This window comes from Astyanax mexicanus, chromosome 19 (assembly GCF_023375975.1).
Source record: "Astyanax mexicanus isolate ESR-SI-001 chromosome 19, AstMex3_surface, whole genome shotgun sequence".
In the NCBI taxonomy this organism is placed as follows: domain Eukaryota; kingdom Metazoa; phylum Chordata; class Actinopteri; order Characiformes; family Acestrorhamphidae; genus Astyanax; species Astyanax mexicanus.
This window is the reverse complement of record NC_064426.1, coordinates 28,663,600-28,683,896: the sequence shown is the minus strand read 5'-3', so window position 1 is coordinate 28,683,896 and position 20,297 is coordinate 28,663,600. Positions and strand designations below refer to the sequence as shown.

Here is a 20,297-nt window from a genome sequence, read left to right as displayed (position 1 = left end):
TATACACATCATTTTGATCTGCACAGCGTCCCTTATCTCCCGTAGGACATGTCAAAAGTCATGGGACGCGATACTATTGCTATGTGGACATAAGCGTTGGGACACATACTCATACTGCTCTGGAAAAATGAAGAGACCACTTTAGTTTCTGTATCAATTTATCTGATTTTGCTATTTATAGGTATATGCTTGAATAAATTAACCATGGTAGTTATTCTATAAACTACCGACAACCATTTCTTCCAAATTCCAAATAAAAATGTTGTAATTTAGAGCATTTATTTGCAGAAAATGAGAAATGGCTGAAATAACAAAAAAGATGCAGAGCTTTCAGACCTCAAATAATGCGAAGAAAATAAGTTTTATAAATATTCATAAAGTTTTAAGAGTTCAGAAATCAATATTTGGACATACATCTCTTTATCCATCTGTGTACAAACTCCTTAAACCATATCTTATCCCCCATCTTTATCTATGTATCTGTCTGTCTGTCCGTCCGCCTGCCTCCTCCCTCTCTTTGAGTGGCAGCGTGGGGCCTGTGTGGACCCCCCGCCGGTCAGATCGCATCCACCGCTACGCTATAAATATTCATAAAGTTTTAAGAGTTCAGAAATCAATATTTGGTGGAATTACCCTGGTTTTTAATCACAGTTTTTATGCATCTTGGCATGTTCTCCTCCACCAGTCTTACACACTGCTTTTGGATAACTTTTTATGTCACTCCTGGTGCACAAATTCAAGCAGTTCAGCTAGATTGTATTCCAGAGTTTTTCAATTTGGTAAAATCAAAGAAACTCATCATTTTTAAGTGGTCTCTTATAATTTTTTTCCAGAGCTGTATATTTCAATTGTTCTAATTTCAGGCTTATTTTAACCCCTGCATATAGGGCAGCGCTCCTCATAGATTTCTCACTCTGGCAACTTTAAAGCTCACATATTGACTTATTGGCTGCTGTGTATGTAAATATCTGACCTGCCACTGATCCAGTATGATGGATCATGACTCTGTAGTTAGTTATTCAAAGCATTTAGGACCCACCCCTTCTCATTTACATATTTACATTTAAATGTGGCTGATTTACACGTTAGAATCTCCATACAGTTTTGGCCAGAATTTGGCGTACACTATATAGAATGTTTAAAAGCTATTGATTAAAGCAGCATTCTGTAGGAATTGATATTTCTTTTTCCCCTGGGTGCCTCCCTCTACAGTTTGGATGTGTATATCTTGCTTTTAAGCCACTGCTAAAGGACACGTATTTCTTGACAAGCTGAGAGATAAAGAACAGTTACTGAATGAGAAAGAAAAATGTGGACAGAATTTACACAGATGCGGCTGTGTAAAAACGTTAGTTAGCTATACGCTAATGCTACAAGTGTTTGCATAAAGCATTTAACAGCACGCTGAGCCTGGATTAGTAATGACACCTCACAATATTTTCTTATATCACAATAATTTTCTTATTTTAAAGTGAAAATGTTTCATAACGCTGCTTTAAGTCTGTCCTGACATAAAAAAAAAAACTCATTATATTATCATTTGGTTCCAGAGAAATACGCAGAATTTCAGTTATGTACGATGAATAATTTAGTATTATTTTCCATTTGCAGAGAAAATGTAGTTTAAATGTAGTTATGTCATTTTTTTTTTACAGATTATTTCTGTTTAATAGCCATAAATAGATCATTAATTCAGGATATATGTCAGTATTCATATATAAATTATAAACTTCTTAATTCTAGGGGCCCTCAGTTATTTCTTTATATTTTTTATGGCAATTAAAACATTCTTATTATGCTTTTTGGGAGGTTTTTATTTAAGATTTTTGGACTTTTTTCACCCTCAAAATTACCAGATTCTCATTTTGTGTGGCCTGAGTGAACGGCCGCAACATAAAATCACAGTAAAATAAAATAAAATTTAATATTAAAAAAACATTAAAAGATAAAATCATTATCTAAAAAAAAGAGCTACATGGAAACCTTAGGATCTTGGACTTGAATCTGGTTGCGGACCCCTAGTTATTATTTAATAGTAGTAAAAAATATATATAACTGTAATAGGTATCATGTATATGAAGGAATCACTGAAGAAATAGCTGTATTGACATTAATGTCCATAAAATACAATTTTTTTTTTTTTATTATTATATCTCTTTTATAGAGGCCTTGAAAACCCATGCTATGTTTCCCAGCTGTTCTGATTCTGGGTGCAGGTTTGGGAGCTGGTGTAATCCAATCAGAGACCTGATTCTCCACCACACTGCATTCCTCTCCAGCCACATTAATTGCCCTGGATATCATTCCCAGCTCGTGACAACTTGCTAGAATGGAGGCAGGGTTGGGGGATTGAGGGTTTAAGGGGGCGGTTAAGAAAAAACAACACAGCAGAAAAACCAAGCCTCCTTCAGCCACGCCCCTTTCTTTATCTGAGCAAACAGTTATGGGAATGGAGATTGCCTGTATTTAGACTCAACAAAGATAATTAGCTGTTGCAGGAGTGCAGTAGTTTTTGCTTTGATTAGCGGCGCTTTGTGCGAACTGTGTGAACTCGCTCTTCTTCTACAAGGTCCTCCAGGTCGTGCTGACACTTCTCGATAATCAGGGTTTGGGAATATGGGGGAATGTGTGTGTGAGTGAGAATTTGTGTGTGTGTGTGTGTGGGTGTTTAAGTGTGTTGCAAGCACAGCTTTGAATTTGATAACTCCTCTTAACCACAGAAATGTAGCTTCATCCTCCTCAGGGTATGAAGGAGAACCACAGTCAGCGTCAATATCGTGATCAGTGTGTAAAATAGGTGAGGAAATGCTGTATTTTGTAGGATTCTGAATGATGCTTTTCATATGTTCATATGTTTATATGTCCATATGCTGGTTTGTTATAGACACTTCACTGCCGAGCTCACCGGCCACTCAAGTGTCCTTTTGTTTATGATGATTTTAATGCACCCCATTTAAAATATAGCTAGAAAACCATTTTTTTAAATTAGCATCCTATCATTGTCTCCATATCTTCACCAGGACGCTTAACTAGGAATTATAATATTTATAAAGTGCATGCAATGTATATATATATATATATATATATATATATATATATATATATATATATATATATATATGTCATAAAGATATAAAAAAAAATATATATACATATATATAGGGGAAACACGACGAGAATGTCTTGTACGGACACAATTCTGCACTACACGCTAAAAAAATGAAGGTTCCTGACTGAAATGAAGGAGCTAAATCACTCACCCATAACATTAGCACCACCCGCCTATAACGTGACTGTGTGATGTTAGCCACACATCATTTAATGCTGCATTTCATTTACCCTGAATGTTGGATGTGGGATTTCAGAACTGGGAATGACACCACACTTGAAATGGCTGTGTTCCATTTAAGCATTCTAATAAATGTACACTGTTTATATAAAACATTTCCTATATTAAATAATCCATTTTTACATGGGCGAATACAGTTCCAGTTAAAAGGAAGAGAAAACAACTCTTCTCATTTAATGCGTTTTTTCTTTCTCTTTATTATATTTTTACATTTTTTTTTTTTTTTAGTATTGAAGACTATATTAAAGCTATACATGAACACATGCTGATTTTTTCCGTAATCAAAAAGCTAAAGTATCACATTTATCTTTGAGGACAGATCGGCAAAAATACTCTTGGTATTTTAATTTTAGTGTCTTCATGAAGTTGAGTCACCTGGAATGCTAGTGCATCTCAAAAAATTAGAATATCATTAAAAAAAGTTACTTTATTTTAGTAATTTAGTAATTCAGTTTAAAATGTAAAAAATGTATAAGTTATACAGAGTGATCTATTTTAAGCATTTACTTATTTTATTGTTGATAATCATAGCTTAACCCTTTCAGACCTGAATTATGTTCCATTGACACAAAATAAAACACTACTATCCTTATATACAATCTATATTAAAATAAATCCAATTAAATCAATTTTGTATTCCTAAACATGATTTTTAAAAAAAAGTGTTCTAAATCACAAAGAATGAGTAAAATTTTGTTTGTTTGTTTTTGTCCAGTGCAGGGCAAAACTACTGATTCATTGGCTGGTGCAACAAAAATTTTTCTAAAAGAAACTACACGATGTCCATTGTAATTGCTGCAGGGTCTGAAAGGGTTAAAATATTATCAATTGCTACTTTCGGCAGTGTGGGCAGTGTGCCAAGTCCTGCTGGAAAATGAAATCCGCATCTCTATAAAAGTTGTCAGTAGCAGAGGGAAGCATGAAGTGCTGTAAGAGGTTTTTTTTTTTATGTATAGTAATTTTGTTGAAATGTTAATTCTTAAGGTTTCTTCAGGGAGCTAATAATACTGTAAGTGGTTCTTCCTCAGAAATACACCAGAGAACCATGCTGGAACCTTCATTTTTAAGTGAGCCCTTTCTGTATAGTATCTTGAGAAGCATTTGTTTGTTGCATTATAGTCTAGTTTTCCAGGCACATTCCTGTTCTTGGGCGAGAATCAGAGTGGAACATTCACGTCAACAATACAACAATACAACAATACAACAATTGCCCTGAAGTCAAGCTTAACATGACGTTTCCTGAGTTTTGAGTCTTTGAGACACAAACTCCGCACTAGAAGATCTGCATGAGCATGAAATTAAACCTGAACTTGACCCATGCTCTCCAGTTCAGCACTGATTAGGCCCAACTGGTACTGGTTACTTTGAAACCTGAAACCGAACCGAGTCCTCAACTTCAAACGCAGCTATGAAGTGTAACATTGCGAGAGAGACAAAACAATCTGTGAAAACGATCTGATACGAACTTTGTCGGGTTGCTCAGGTTGGGTAGCAGGCCTTTACACTATCCATCCATCCATTATGTTCACAATAACAACAGATCATCTGTTATCTTACATTATAATGAAAAAACATAGATAGCTGCACTGATCTCTGGCCTCCCGTACGGCCTGTTGAATGGGAATAATGCGTGTTTGATTGCATGGACAGTTCTAGCCAGACATTGCCAGTCACGAACATTATCATCTAGATCTCACGATAGCGATGATTTCACTAATATACTCAATATATCACAAGACGATACTCTACGATACTCACTTAAGAGGATAAAATACTCCTAATAATCATTAAATACCAGGAATTAAGGATTGATTGGCACCAGTTTTACACAATTTCACAATTAATATTCTTCACATTCTAATATTCATTAGATAGTAAAGCTTTAGAGCAAGTGGTCAGCAAGGCCATTTTCCAAAAAAAAAATCTGTTTTGGAATATGAAGTGTAATGGGATGTAGTGCTACAGACTAGTAGCTCTCCAGCCCAGAGGGTTGTTGAACCCAGTTGCAGAACAGCTGATCTTAAAGCAGGAAAACCCAAGAAGAAAGGAAAAAAATAAAAAATAAATAAGTAAACACACCGCTACTTACGCCGGATCGAACCCGTGTCTTCAGAGTCACGGTACAATACCCTACCGCTGCCCCGGCTAGTGAATTGGGACCCGGGGGGGAAAAAACGCCCTTATAAGAAAATAGGGAGCCCAAGAGCGGGTGGAAAAACGAGAACGGGTGAACCCCGAGTGCGACTGAGAGACAGGGGAGGAATGTAAACAAAAGCTCACCAGAGAAGCTTTTTATTTATTTATACATTTATTTCATTATAGTTTAAACAACCTCACAGGCCTATTGTCAATCCCTGCTTTAGTAACTTTAGTAAGTCAAACTAAGGGACAATTCTTAGGTAGCTTAAAGCTTCTATGTTTCAATAAAATATTGATATTTGACACCACATATCGATATAATGCATCACAAACAAAGACAATACAATAGAATATATCACAATATTGATACTTTGTCCCACCCTTACTGTGCACTGTTGGTAATAATGCCTTTTTTTGTGACACATTCTCACTACACACATGAATGGCTCTCCCCAGGCCAACACTTGGGATCAATTTATTAATTCACAATTCACTATCTATTGACATGGTACTGTCCCTTGACTCATGTCATGTGAATGTGGATATCATCACTGTCCAATGAAAAAACAGCAACTTTACAGGAGAGAGATAAAACCCTACTTAACTTTTAATAGAAGTCAATATAAAATTAGTTTCTTTTTTTTCTTTAAGTTTTCTATTGGTCCATTCGTTTAAGAGATTTTGACACAGCATGAGGGATAGTTCTAATTGTGTGTTCTAATTACTAATAACTAAAAATCAACTAAAACAAAGATACGTATACTTATTTTTCGTTGGACAGCGACAATATCTGCCTGGAAACCTGGACCTAGTCACTGGACCTAACACAGTTTATGAATCTGAATGAATATAGTTATTATTAGTGAAAAGTAGTGAAAGTGAACTGGCACAAATCTCACAGTTTAGGAAGGAACTTAAGGGGGAAAGAGGATAATATATATTTATTTTTCTAAAATGTATCGTAATGCGAATAGAATTTAACACAATTTTTATCACTCAACCAATCATCCTTTGTTGAATGTTGAATGACGGGAATTTTTTTTATTATTATATTTTGCTTTGATGTTTTTTTGTCTTTGATTTGATTGATATCAGCCATTCTTCTCTGCTGTATGATTTTATTTATGGTTTTATGCCATGTTTGATTCTGACCATGTGGTCTGTGGTCTGCTCTGTCTGGTTCCACAGTCATAATCCAGAATGTTAAACAATCCCTCATGTTTACATTGACTGTGACCACTTGATTGAATGATGCATGGCGATATAGCTGTAACTGTATGTACTGTATTATTATAATAATAATAATTATTATTATTTATATAATTATTACACCACAGGCCTAATCAACCACGTTCTCTCCACAGAGGCCTACAGCACTGTCATTGCAGCCATCGCTTCAATGACGACCACGAACGATTGTCGACCGTTCTTCACCTTAGTTTGAACCGTATCCTGTACAATTTCATTATGATTTTGCAAATAAAATGAATAATAATTATGCATACAAGTCTCCGTGTCTCTGTCTCTCAGCTAAGCTTCTGAAACTCATTAACCTGTAGATTAATTGCCTTGCCTTGTTTTGGGATCCATATTAATGTTCTTCAAAAAGCGTAACCCCATTATAGAGTAGAGTGGTGTTAAACAGCCCCCGGGGGTAACCCCGCCCCTCTTAACCCTGGGGGATTTTCTCCTTCTCTATATTACACCACTAAGTGTCATCGCATCACCTTTCCCACCATGTGGAAATTCATGTGGATCCTATTGGTCTTAGTCAGTGAAAAATATGTATATCTTCATAATATCTTCATCTGCATACATTGCATCAGATTTGGGGTAAGATACAGTTCTAAAAAAAGAAAGAGAGAGAGAGAGAGACCACTTAAAAATGATGAGTTTCTTTGACTTCACCAAATTGGAAACATCTGGAATATAATCAAGAAAGAAGAGGGATGATCACAAGCCATCAAACCAAGCTGAACTGCTTAAATTTTTGCACCAGGAGTATAAGGCATAAAGATATCCAAAAGCAGTGTGTAAGACTGGCGGAGGAAAACCAAGGTTATTTCAACAAATATTGATTTCTGAACTCTTAAAACTTTATAATATGATATAATAATTTGTTTTCTTTGCATTATTTAAGTTCTGAAAGTTCTGCATCTTTTTTGTTATTTCATCCATGTCTCATTTTCTGCAAATAAAAGCTGTAAATAGTAATATTTGTATTTGGAATTTGGGAGAAATTTTGGTTTTAGTTTATTGAGTAAAACATCAATGTTCATTTTACTCAAACATATACCTATAAATAGTAAAATCGGTGAAACTGATTCAGAAACTGAATAGTCTCTTAATTTGTTCCAGAGCTGTATATTTTACAGTCATGCAAATTATACAATTTTAAACAGTTGTTGGTTTTCTATACACTGTATTAGAAAAAGCAATAAATAAACACATTAGTAAGTAAGTGATTAATAAAAATGTGTGATGTCCCTCTAATATTCCTAAAAGATTTCCTGAGTAGAATACTCTGGTGTATCCTCCACTGGAAGAAGAAGCTTCGAGGATGATTTTAAGCGGCTTCTTTTGTCTTCTCCGTTTTTCGGTTTGCGGGTCACAGGAGTGAGAGAGGGAGGATCTGTAGGAAAAAGCAGTAACTTGAGAAGTTTGTAGATGTACAGTTTCAGCTGTAGACTAACCAAACAACCTGAGTATATCGTAGAAGCATGTTTAGCAGACAGTGATCTCTCACCAGGAGGTACACTACCCAGAAGTAACCTTTGTGTTTTGTATTAATGTTTTAGTGTTTGAGGCAAAACAAATGCACTTTAATACAGTCTCTATTTAGAATCAATAGCGGCTTTATTTAATAGCGTTAGAAATTGTGCATAATTGATTCATGAGTCCATATTCTAATTTTCTAATGTATAACTCTTCTAACTGACCTTCACGTGTTGTAAAACTGCTGCACAGGCCTTGAGACTCACATAATTAGCGCTAATCTCACCACACTTGTTATTTCTCACGCGTTTTAAAGACCCTTATTCCCCGAGAAACGACCTCCGGAGGTACGTTTCCTTCAACAGCTGCAGCTCCAGCTTTATCTCACTGATTTAAACACATTCTCAACCCAGAACAGCAGCAGCTTTCTGAGGGAGTGAAGGAGGAGAGCATGTTAACTAGCTCGTCACTCACAGCTGCTGTGGATTTGTGCTACCTTGTCAAAATGTTCCACCACAGTGAAGCCTGTATTTATAGGTACAGCTGCCTAAATAAAACTCTAGGTAGAATATTCTCAGACTAAAAAAACACAATATCACAAAATGTTCCTAGTGGAAGGACAGAAAAAGATGTTGTAATAGCCTAAATGAGATAAAATCAATAAAAAGGAAATAAACAGTGTAAGTAAGTAAATGATGTGGGGTTGATGCTGCAGTTGGTCTGCAGGTTTAGGTTCAGCAACACTATGTGCTGAAAGAATGAGGTCAGCTGACTACCTGAATATACTGAATATAGACCAGGTTATTCCGTTGATGGATTTTTTCTTCCTGATGACACAAGCATATTCAAAGATGACAATGTCAGGATTCGTTGGGCTGGAATTGTAAAAGAGTTCAGGGCTCAGGGAGCATGAGATCATCATTTTCACACATGGATTAAGAGTTCTCCACAGAGTCCAGATCTTGCCCTATTGAGAATCTTTGGGATGTGCTGGAGAAGAGCTGCTTTGTGCAGTGGTCAGACTCTACCATCATCAATGCTGCTGCAAGATCTTGATGAAAAATTAATGTATGTGACACTGGATTGAAATAAATCTTGTGACATTGCAGAAGCTTGTTGAAACAATGCCACAGTGAATGCATGATGCAATCAACGCTAATGGTGATCCAACCAGATCATTTGGTCAGTATAACGTTTATTAATTTAATTTTCTGATATTCGTTTGAGGATGAATGCAAAATTAGAAAACTGAATGTAAATTTTCATGTTTTCATTTTTTAATGTAGTGGAGTGTACACTAAATACGTTTTCATCCATTTTTCTAATTTTTTTTTTTTTTCATCTCTGCCCCTCACAATCGGACTTTCAGGAAAAATAAAAAAAATGTATCTTTTTTTTTCAGATTTTTCCATTTTTGCATTTTGCAATTTGAATTATAACATCAGATTTGTGTTGCAAGACACGAAAAAGGACAAATCTGAAAAGTGAGAGATTCAACTTTGAATTTTTCTTGAAATTCTGTTTGTGAAATGAAAAACTAAATAAAAAACATTGAATTGTCTCTATACTAAATGGAAAAAATAAATGATCAAGTTTTAAAGTATTATACCCTTTTATTTTACCTACAAATTAAGCTTGATACAGTCAGAAAGTTAAACTGCTAAATGTTAGACTAGACCTTATTTGCTAAGTTAAATCCAGGTGTTTTTTTTTTTGTAAACTGTAATGATGGTCAGTGGGGACATGTGCTATACAACATATTTTAAAGAATAATTTAATAAAAAAGTGTTTTTACATAATAGTACATTGACGCTTAGTTCTATTAAATGATTTTAAAAATGTGTGTTTTCCTTTAATTGAAAATCTTATTTGGTGGAATTCAAGGATTTAGAGAATCAAGCCTGTATACTATCAATACTTAACGATAGTAGAGGGCAGATGAGGCACTATATCTTGTCGCGTAGGGAAAAGGAGTGTTTTTCCTGTAGGTTATTATGTTATAGTGGTATGGAGGTGTACTGTAATGTCCTGTAGTGTCCTGGTGGAGTGGAGGAGTGTTATATGTCGTTAATAAGCAGTGTGTGTGTGTGGATCTGTGTGTCAGTGGGTGTGTGAAGGTGTTGCTCCCTTTAGAGAAAAAACAGAGCAGAGCCGGGGGAGCGTGTGTGTGTGTGTGTGTGTGAAAGAGAGACAGAGACAGCGCTGCACTCACCCACAAACACCACAAACAACACAGCCCTGTGTTTATAAGGAAATGGCCTGTTTGTCAGTGGTGTTAACCTGTTTTCACACACTATACTCTCTATACTTTCAGTTCAGACAGACAGACAGAACTCAATTAAACACCAGCCTCAATGCTGTTCACACAGAACAGAGAGCACTAAAAATGAAATAAAAAAATAAAGTAAGGTAAAAGTGCAAAAACATAGAAAAAATAATATACAGCTTTTAAAAAATTAAGAGAGCACTTCAGTTTCTGAATCAGTTTGATTTTGCTATTTATAGGTATATGTTTGAGTAAAATTAATATTGTTGTTTAATTTTATAAACTACAGACAACATTTCTCCCAAATTCCCCCAAAAATATTGTCATTTACAGCATTTATTTGCAAAAAAAGAAAAATGACTGAAATAATAATAAAAAAGATGCAGAGCTTTTAGACCTCAAATAATGCAAAGAAAACATTCATATTTATAAAGTTTTAAGAGTTCAAAAAATTAATATTTGGTGGAATAACCCTAGTTTTTAATCAAAGTTTTCATGCATCATGGCATGTTCCCCTCCACCAGTCTTACACACTGCTTTTGGATAACTTTATGCCTTTTCTCCTGGTGAACAAATTTAAGCAGTTCAGTTTGGTTTGATGGATTGTGATCATTCATCTTCCTCTTGATTATATTCCAGAGGTTTTCAATTTGGTAAAATCAAAGAAACTCAATTTTTAAGTGGTCTCTTATTTTTTTTGTGTAATATGTATGCTTAAAATATAAATATAATATAAAGGACTTGTGTTAATGACAAATAAGGATTTTCACCAATTATAAAGCCTTGTAAAGTTGTTCAAACATTAAAAATGTTGTGTAATATTACATTATATTAGACAGTATCCAGACTAATTAGCTTATTTATCTTAAAATAAATGACATTTCTTTATTTTTTTTATTGAGAGTTCTTTTATTCTCAGTAGTGTAATGCGTTTATACACAAGGAGTTTATTTATGTAAATAATAATCTCACATTTATGTTCTATAATGTCATAACTTAAAAGTTCATAACTGTACTTAACTTATGTTTTCTGTAAATCACATACAAAAACTTCTAATGTTTTAGAAAAAAACATCTTAAGCAGACATATGTATCAGTAAAGAATCATTTAAACACGTCATTTTAATTAGAATTGTATTATAGTTTTACAGTTACTGCTTATTTATGGGTCGCATCACTTGATATTTAAATGAAATATGTATGCCTTCATTTATTTTTCCTGTGAATCACATAAAACTGAAAAACTGAAAATTTTCAAACATACATAAACATACATTATCAGCAATTAATATTGTAGACACAGAAAAGGAAAAAAAAGTGTGATTTTCCTTGTTTTCTTATGATTTATTTTCTTATGTGATTTCTTTATTAAAAATGTTAGTATTACATTAAGTATTCAGAAAATAAGGCCTTACAAAATTTCATATGATGCGACATTCCTTAACATTTTTATTGTTGTGAATTACAAAAAATAATTATATTTGTATATGTTTATATACAGCTCTGGAAAAAAATCTGAGACCACTTAAAAAAAGTTTCTTCTGAAAGCCTCTGGGATAACTGCTTGAATTTTTGCACCAGGAGTGGCATAAAGTTATCCAAAAGCAGTGTGTAAGACTAGTGGAGGAGAACATGCCAAGATGATGCATGAAAACTGTGATTAAAATCCAGGGTTATTCCACCAAATATTGATTTCTGAACTCTTAAAACCTTATGAATATTAACTTGTTTTCTTTGCATTATTTGAGGTCTGAAAGCGCTGCATCTTTTTTTATTATTATTATTTTAGCCATTTCTCCTTTTCTGCAAATAAATGCTCTAAATGACAGTATTTTTATTTGGAATTTGGGAGAAATGTTGTCTGTAGTTTATAGAATAAAACAACAATGTTCATTTTACTCAAACATATACCTATAAATAGCAAAATCAGAGAAACTGATTCAGAAACTGAAGTGGTCTCTTAATTTTTTCCAGAGCTGTATATTAAAAATGTAAAAAAATAAGGATTTTGCAAGTAGATAATGTGGTGTATTGTTTCTCGGGCAGCTTTATTGGCTAGACTAGCGTTTTAGATTTTGCTCATTTGGTGATTAAGCAGGTTTATGGGTTTAGGAGTCAGTGGAAGGCATTTTAGAGACAGCTGCTTGTGAGTGGTAATCACCACAGCCTCACAGTGCTAAAACATTACTAATCCCCTCACAACTGGCTGCGTTTCAGCGGGGGTCTCTGTAATTCTCTTACATCCTTAGAGGTGGTGTTGGCGGTGTCGGCGTCTCCTCGTGTTTTGCCCATGACCGGCATTGTGCATCAGTGACCCGGTGATGAATCTCTTCACCACACCACACATTTCCTGCACAGTGATGCCTGTTATCATTGCATGTGGTGAAAAATAGCTCATGTTTGAATGTTTTGTCACTCAGTCTTGAATCGTTGTTTTGTAGAGTAACCGCTGGGGTGGAGAAACGACTGCGAGGACAGCGGTTGATCTCTCTGAGTCTGAGGTTGAGGTCTGATTCCAACAGAACAGTATGATTTATTCTACTGTACACTGTAAAACATTTCAAGTTGTTTAAACTCAGCAACATAAGTCCCCCTGCTGCCTCAAAAAGCTGAGTTAACTCTAAAACCTTTGTCTCAACTCAAGATGTTAAGTTAAACAAGTTGTTCAAATGCTCATTACTTATTGTTTCAACTTGATGCACTGAGTTAAAACAACTCAAGTGTTTAATTTGTCCTTTTTAAAAAAAAAAAAAAAGATCTGTTTAGTCAAATAAACTAACAATCCATCTTTATTTAAACACACACTTTCAAGTTAATTAAGCTGTAGTAATATTAACATAACTTATCATTTTAAGTTAACATGGGTATTCTCAATATATTTAGTATATTATTATTTAACTGCCAATACTGACAGTATAATAATGGAGCAATACAGGGGTAAACTCTGTAAAGAGCTCTACAACACTGAGGCCAACACATATATTATAATATATTATAATACTGCACGCCCAGGATAAGGTAGCTTTGGGCAACAGACAACACAAAGATGGTCAGTAAGGGTGCCCATGGTTTTAAAGTTGTAAAAAGCACTCCAGTCTTTTCTAACTTGCTGCCTATCACTCCACCTCTCTGCATTTTCAAATCTATCCACTTTCATTTTTTTAATCAATAACTTCAAAACGTAAGTTAAATAAACTTGGGCAAATTTGAATAACTCACAGGAAGTTAAGACAATATGTTATTTTAAGTTATTTTTATTTAAAACGAAGGGACTTCAATGTCCTAAACTTGTCATGGCAATTGGAATTGAAAAGAACAAATGAGTTCACAAAACTTAATGTGGCTGCAATGTTTTACAGTGTACATGCAGGACGTCAGGAGCTACAGTATGTACAAGTCTCACTTGACCATATCCAGAGGTAGCTACCCATTTTTGAGCTTCACTGATTATACAGGAGCTGTGTGTAGTTATAATTAGTAAGAATTAGTGTTAGATTGCAGTATGCACTTGCAATATGGATTTCTTAAAACCTTGATAATGTTCGATCGAAAACGCCCCTTAAAAATGAATGGGGAGAAATTCGAACACCACGCATGTCACAATTTTTGAGCTTCACAGCGCGCTCGGAGGAAAGCGCGGCGACTTGGTTCCAGCCTTGCGCTGATCAACATTACCCTAGGAGTGATGAGAGGAGAGAGCACCATCTACCCACCCAGAGAGAGCAAGACAAATTGTCCCTCTTTAGGCGTCTGGCAGCTGATGGCACTATGATCTCCGGATCTATGTTTATCGGTTGGTCTTTCTGTAACGGAGGGGAACAGACGGGTAAGAAGAGCAGACGGGAGGCGGACTTATAAGCGGGTAAGACAGACTTTAATAAACAACTGATAAACAAACAAACAAACAGGGGAATAATGAATAAGTATATGTACATAAACAAACAAACAGGGAGTAACATAAAACAGATAATAACAAAACAGGGCTAGGGATATATACAGGGATAAATACGAGAAAAAATATGTGACTTAGAAATAAACGTGACAAATAACAAACTAGAAATAAACAATAGCAAGTAAATACAAGGAACGAGGAATACGCAGTAACGTAAACGTGGCAAGACAGACAACACGGGAAGGTGCAAAGACCGACCGATAAACATAGACAAAAGGATACTATATATATAGTAACATGAAACACTGAACACCTGGGGAAGGGGCGGAGCTACAAATTAGACACACGTGACGGAAAACTACTGGAGAAACACACTAGGAAACGGGAAAAACACAGGGAAACATAGGGAGGACGTGACAGTAGCAGGGAGAGGACGCAGGGAGCGGATGCAAATGCAAGTAATTTATTGAAAATATAAACATAGAAACAAAAACAAAAAAAATACAGAGAAATAAACCAAAAGATACAAGAAACAAAAAATACACTGAAAAGAAACTAAGAAAACCAACAACCTAACAGCTGTGAAGATGTAAAAGAACCGACAATAGAAACAGGAAACACAGAGCTATAAATACAGACACAAGGACGCAGGAAAGGAAACTGAGAACACCTGGGCAAAGGTAACGAAGGGGCGGAGCTACAACTGAAACACAGGTGAAAACGCTTAAGGTGGAGACATTGGAGGAGCACACAAGGCTCACGTGGGTAAACAAACACAGAGAGTGCAGTAAAAACACAGAGACAGAACAGAACAGACAGGAAACAGCACCAGTAAGTGACAATATATTGTATGTAATATCAATATATTGTAATTATCGTAACAGGCCTTACATCAGCTCAGCTCAGTTCTTTTCTGATAGTGTGGTTTGACTTCCACATTAGTCATCATTTCATTACAGGATCAACTTCATGCGCTTGAGTTTTGGGTTTGGGCCACTCTGCCCACCGCTGACTGTAACCCAAACCCCCCCAGATGGCCGTGGACTGATCTGGAGCCAGATGAGGAGATTTGGTGTCACTTCATTAAATCAGAGCCGGCCACGTGCTGTTGGCCCGGAGTCGGAGCGAGCCGGAGCAAACAAACTGCCGTCCCAGGGAGCAGCTGTGTGAGATCAGGCGTGCTGGAACCGCGGGCCTTCATTCTGAAAGGAGCTCTTTATCCGGGATTATTCTGGGCCTCGCAGGCCTGGATTACGGGCTGAAAACGCGCACTCAGCTCTCTTTCTTTAGCTCCTGAGATTAGAGCAGCAAACCCCAGCCTGGAGGAGCCCACACATCCAGCTGAGACTCACACACACATTCAGCTTTCAGATATACAGACATCAGACTGTGACTCAGAGGAATGAAGGACTGAGGGCGTGTGAGGGGGCCCTGGTGAAAAAAAAATATATATATATATACTTAATTGTACTTAAAACATATTGAAATATACTAGCAGATTTATGTACTTATAAATAAAATATATTAAAAGTACTTTAATATTATGCTTTCATCAAATGTTTGAAAGTAAACTTTGATCATACTTTTTAAAAAGTAGTAATTTGTAATTCAATAAACTTCTAAAATACTTAATAATTTCCACAATTTACATTTTAGTGTATTAATTAATTAATTAATTGTTTTTTTTTCACTTAAAGTACAATGTGTCATGTAACTGTTTAGGAAGTAAATGAATTTACTACATTCGTAAAACGTTTTAAAATATATTTAGGTATTACATTAATATAGATTCAGCAGTTCAAATGTATTTCAATGCTCTGTAATAATAACTCGGAAAATATAAATTTAGTTTGTAACACGCTAAAAACTGTACTACAGTTAAACATTAAAATATATTTTTATAATGCACGAAGTATACTGGAAGTGTGCTACTTACAAAAGACAAGAAAAAGAAGCATATTTGTACTCTAATGTAAATAGATAATATAAACATATATTTAACATCAATTCTTAGTACATTTCTAATATACTGGGTGTATAATAGTGATACAGTTGTAATAATCATTAAAATGCATTTTAATTTTACTGTAAGCATATTTTAAATATGGGGTTACATACATGAAGTAGTAGTATGTTTAAATGTCACTTAAGTATATTCTAAATATTTTCATTTTAGTACAGTTAAGTACACTTAGCTCAATTTAATTAAAGACTTAAAGACTTTTATAGTAGTTTTATACAATTAGAGTATAATAATAAGTACAAAAAAAGTTGTAGTTGTTCCATTTTAGCACTCTTTAAATATACTGATTAATAAAATAAAGTGGTTACAAGAACACCTAAAGTGCCTCTTTCAGGAGACCACTAGATCTGTTTTGCTGGGTTTCCATGGTTTACACTGTTCATTATCAGCTTCCCATTTCATTGTTGTGTCAACACAGACCTGCGTACTACATTGCTGTCAGAGATTACACTGACCAAAACATCCATTAAATATAATTTCTTCATTTGTCAGCATCAGAAAAACATACATTTAACGGGAAATTACACCAAAGCCTCCGCAACTCAATGTACACAGCCTGGTCAAATAAATAAAAGTCTTATTTATTAATCGTAGAATAATTTGATAAAATGCTTCATCTTTAGATGAGCATGCCTGAGTCAGCAGATCTAAAAGTTCAGATTGCTTGTTCCCATACTTTGTTTTCACTTTATGACTAAAGGAACTTCTAAGGACCTTCTATTTTGAAGGTATCTAGTCATACAGATAAAAAAAAACACATGCTTCCAACAGAACAATGCTCATCCCCATTCTGCTGAAGTTTTGAACGCTTGCCTTGAAGAAACAGATGAGTGGCTGGCTGCATCACCAGAGTTTTCCCTAGTTGAAAATGTGTGGGATGCTATTGGAACTTCTACAATATCAACAATCCTCCCCTACCGCGGAAATCTGCAGGAACTGTGTGAGAATATTGAAGCCATGTACACAGTCTGGCCAAAAAAAGTCTCCACCTGGATTTAAGTAAGTTGGTCTGCAGGTCTAGGTTCAGCAACAGTATGTTCTGAAAGAATGAGGTCAGCTGACTACCTGAATATACTGAATACAGACCAGGTTATTCCATCAATGGATTTTTTCTTCTTTCCTGATGATATGAGCATATTCCAAGATGATTATACCAGGATTCATGGGGCTGGAATTGTGAAAGAGTGATTCAGGGAGCATGAGATCATAATTTTCACACATGGATTGTTCACCACAGAGTCCAGAGCTTAACCTCATTGGGAATATTTGGAATGTGCTGGATGGAGAAGACTTTGTGCAGTGGTCAGACTCTACCATCATCATTTTATTAAGGATGTTAAATGTGTACCAGGAACAAAAAATGATTAAATATTTACACTGATATACATCTGTGACTCTTGGTCATATTTATTTAGCTACACATACAGAAATAATATGTACACTGTAAAAATGAAAGAAAAAACAGCTTTTTGCACTAGAATTTCTAGAGTCTCGAACTCACACGTTTAAGTTTTGAAAGAAAAAAGAAAGTTGTACCAATTAGAAATCTTGCATTCAGATAATTAATTTTTCAATGTATAAAAACTACACACTGATTGTGAGTGGTGAGAGGTGGGAGGACGTGTCCAATAGGCAAATAGCGTGTCCAACATCAGGTGAAACCCCTGCAGAATTTCTGGGTAGAGCCCGTTTAACTAAAGAGCTGAAATGAGCATGTGCAGAGTAGTTGGCTTGGCTTCAACTAGGATTCAACTGCATTTTTTAACATGAAATTTGTTTTTTAATGTTAGTTGAGGCAGTTAGTTTGTTATAGTTTACGGTGAATTTACGATTAATGCTTTAATTAATGTTTTATGGTCCATAAAACAAACTATTATTACTAGTTATTTGTTGTGTCATTGATGTTACATCCTGATTTTAACCTTAAAATATTTACAGTCATTTTCCCACAATAAGAAACAAACATGAATGATCTTCTCACTGAATGTATCTCAATAAATTTTGAAATTGGCATCAACATTCAGAAATGGCTCTGGGCTCTTATGGGTTACATTCTCACAGCAATGCAATGCTCTAAAATCTAAATACAGCTCTGAAAAAAAATTAAGAGACCACTTCAGTTTCTGAATCAGTTTCTCTGATTTTGCTATTTATAGGTATACACTTGAGTAAAATGAACATTGTTGTTTTATTCTATAAACTACGGACAACCTTTTCCCCATATTACAAATAAAAATATTGTCATTTAGAGCATTTATTTGCAGAAAATAAGAAATGGCTGCAATAACAAAATAACAAAAAAAGATGCAGAGCTTTCAGACCTCAAATAATGCAAAGAAAACAAGTTCATATTCATAAAGTTTTAAGAGTTCAGAAATCAATATTTGGTGGAATAAACCTGGTTTTCAATTCCACTCGTTTTCATGCATTTGGGCATGTTCTCCTCCACCAGTTTTACACACTGCTTTTAAATAAATTTATTCCACTACTGATGCAAAAATGTAAGCAGTTCAGCTTGGTTTGATCAGATTTGGTGTGATCATCCATCTTCCTCTTGATTAAACTCTCTTATTTTCTTTTTTCCAGAGCTGTATAGAACATCATCTTCCCTGGACAGTTCAGACATTTAATCAAGAAATTTTATAATTTCTGCCTGAAATAAATGTAGTAATGTAGAGTAATGAATGCATACAGTCAATGCATACAGTGTCCCAACACTTTTTTATATTCCATATATATATATATGGAAGCTTGCATTTTGCAGGAAATTATGGAATTACTATGAACGGCCTTCAAATTAACTTTGACATTAATCTGACGTATCTGTGCGCTGCATCACGCTTTGATTAGACTGGGACCGAGTGGACCGTATGTGGAGAGTAATTGTCTGAGAGGGCGGAGCTCTCCGGGGTTATCGTGAGCTACTGTACGTTTAATTAAAAAATACATTACTGGACACTTTCAGCCTCAGAAAAGAAAGCGGCTCGTGGAGGGACGATTTCCCAGAACTTATGAATTTCAATAAGCTGAAATAAAGCGCAGCGAGAGAATGAGCTAATGAAGCCCGCGAGTCTGGGCCATTTCCCAGCGGCCCCTCGGCACAGCTACCAGCAGGGCCATTTCCCTGGCAATGGTTACCAGGGAGTCGGTTCTGCGAGTCCCCGGCCAAGTCTCACATCAGGTCCGACAGCAAGTAAACACTCACACAGGCAGTTACGGGTTCAGGCAAGTCAGCAGAAAGCAGGGAAGATCTGGTGGCGCCTGCTAGTCGCCTGAGTGCTGATGTCACTGTGCCCGCTGCTTCTCTGGGCACAGCCAACAGAGTGACTTCTGCCAGTTCTGCATGTTGGGCATCAATATTATACCATACCACATATATATATTTAATATATTACAAAATGAATCAATGGATAATAGTATAGATATTAAAATAAAATTGGAATTAGAGATGATCATTACTATTTCAGATGAAAATGAAGATGGAAATGATCATGTAGTAAGGGACGTAAAATTATCAATAGCCAAGTCTGGAAGGAATTTGAATGGAAAGTTAAGATGAGATATTTTAGGACTCCCCTCATTTCATCCAAATCGGAAGACACATCAGATAAATGTTGGAGGGGCTGTGGTTTGGTAGAAAACCATACACACATATTTTGGGATTGCCCTAAATGATTAGAAATATTGGAAAAATATACTAAATGAAATAAACAAATGCCTAAACATAGAATTGCCATTAGAACCATCATGCTTTATTTTAGGAATTTTACCAGAGGAAGTAACAGATAGAAACCAGCTATTAATAGCAAGAGTTCTTCTTTTGATCACTAAGAGAAAATGATTGCAATGATTAAAATCTCCTGGCTAAAGCAACAGCCCCACTCAATACAACAATGGAGGGAAAAGGTTAAGG

At 35.4% G+C, this 20,297-nt stretch overlaps 1 protein-coding gene across 2 annotated transcripts in view; it reads left to right on the top strand.

Moving 5' to 3' along the window:
- The window catches only part of tbc1d16 (TBC1 domain family, member 16), a 78,589-nt gene extending 71,594 nt beyond the window's left edge, over positions 1-6,995 (top strand). For both annotated transcript variants that reach the window (XR_002650463.2, XR_002650462.2), the window contains exon 13: positions 6,853-6,995. The gene's annotated coding sequence lies outside the window, so the exon portion shown is untranslated. The remainder of the gene's footprint in view (positions 1-6,852) is intronic.
- Positions 6,996-20,297: the final 13,302 nt, after the last annotated feature.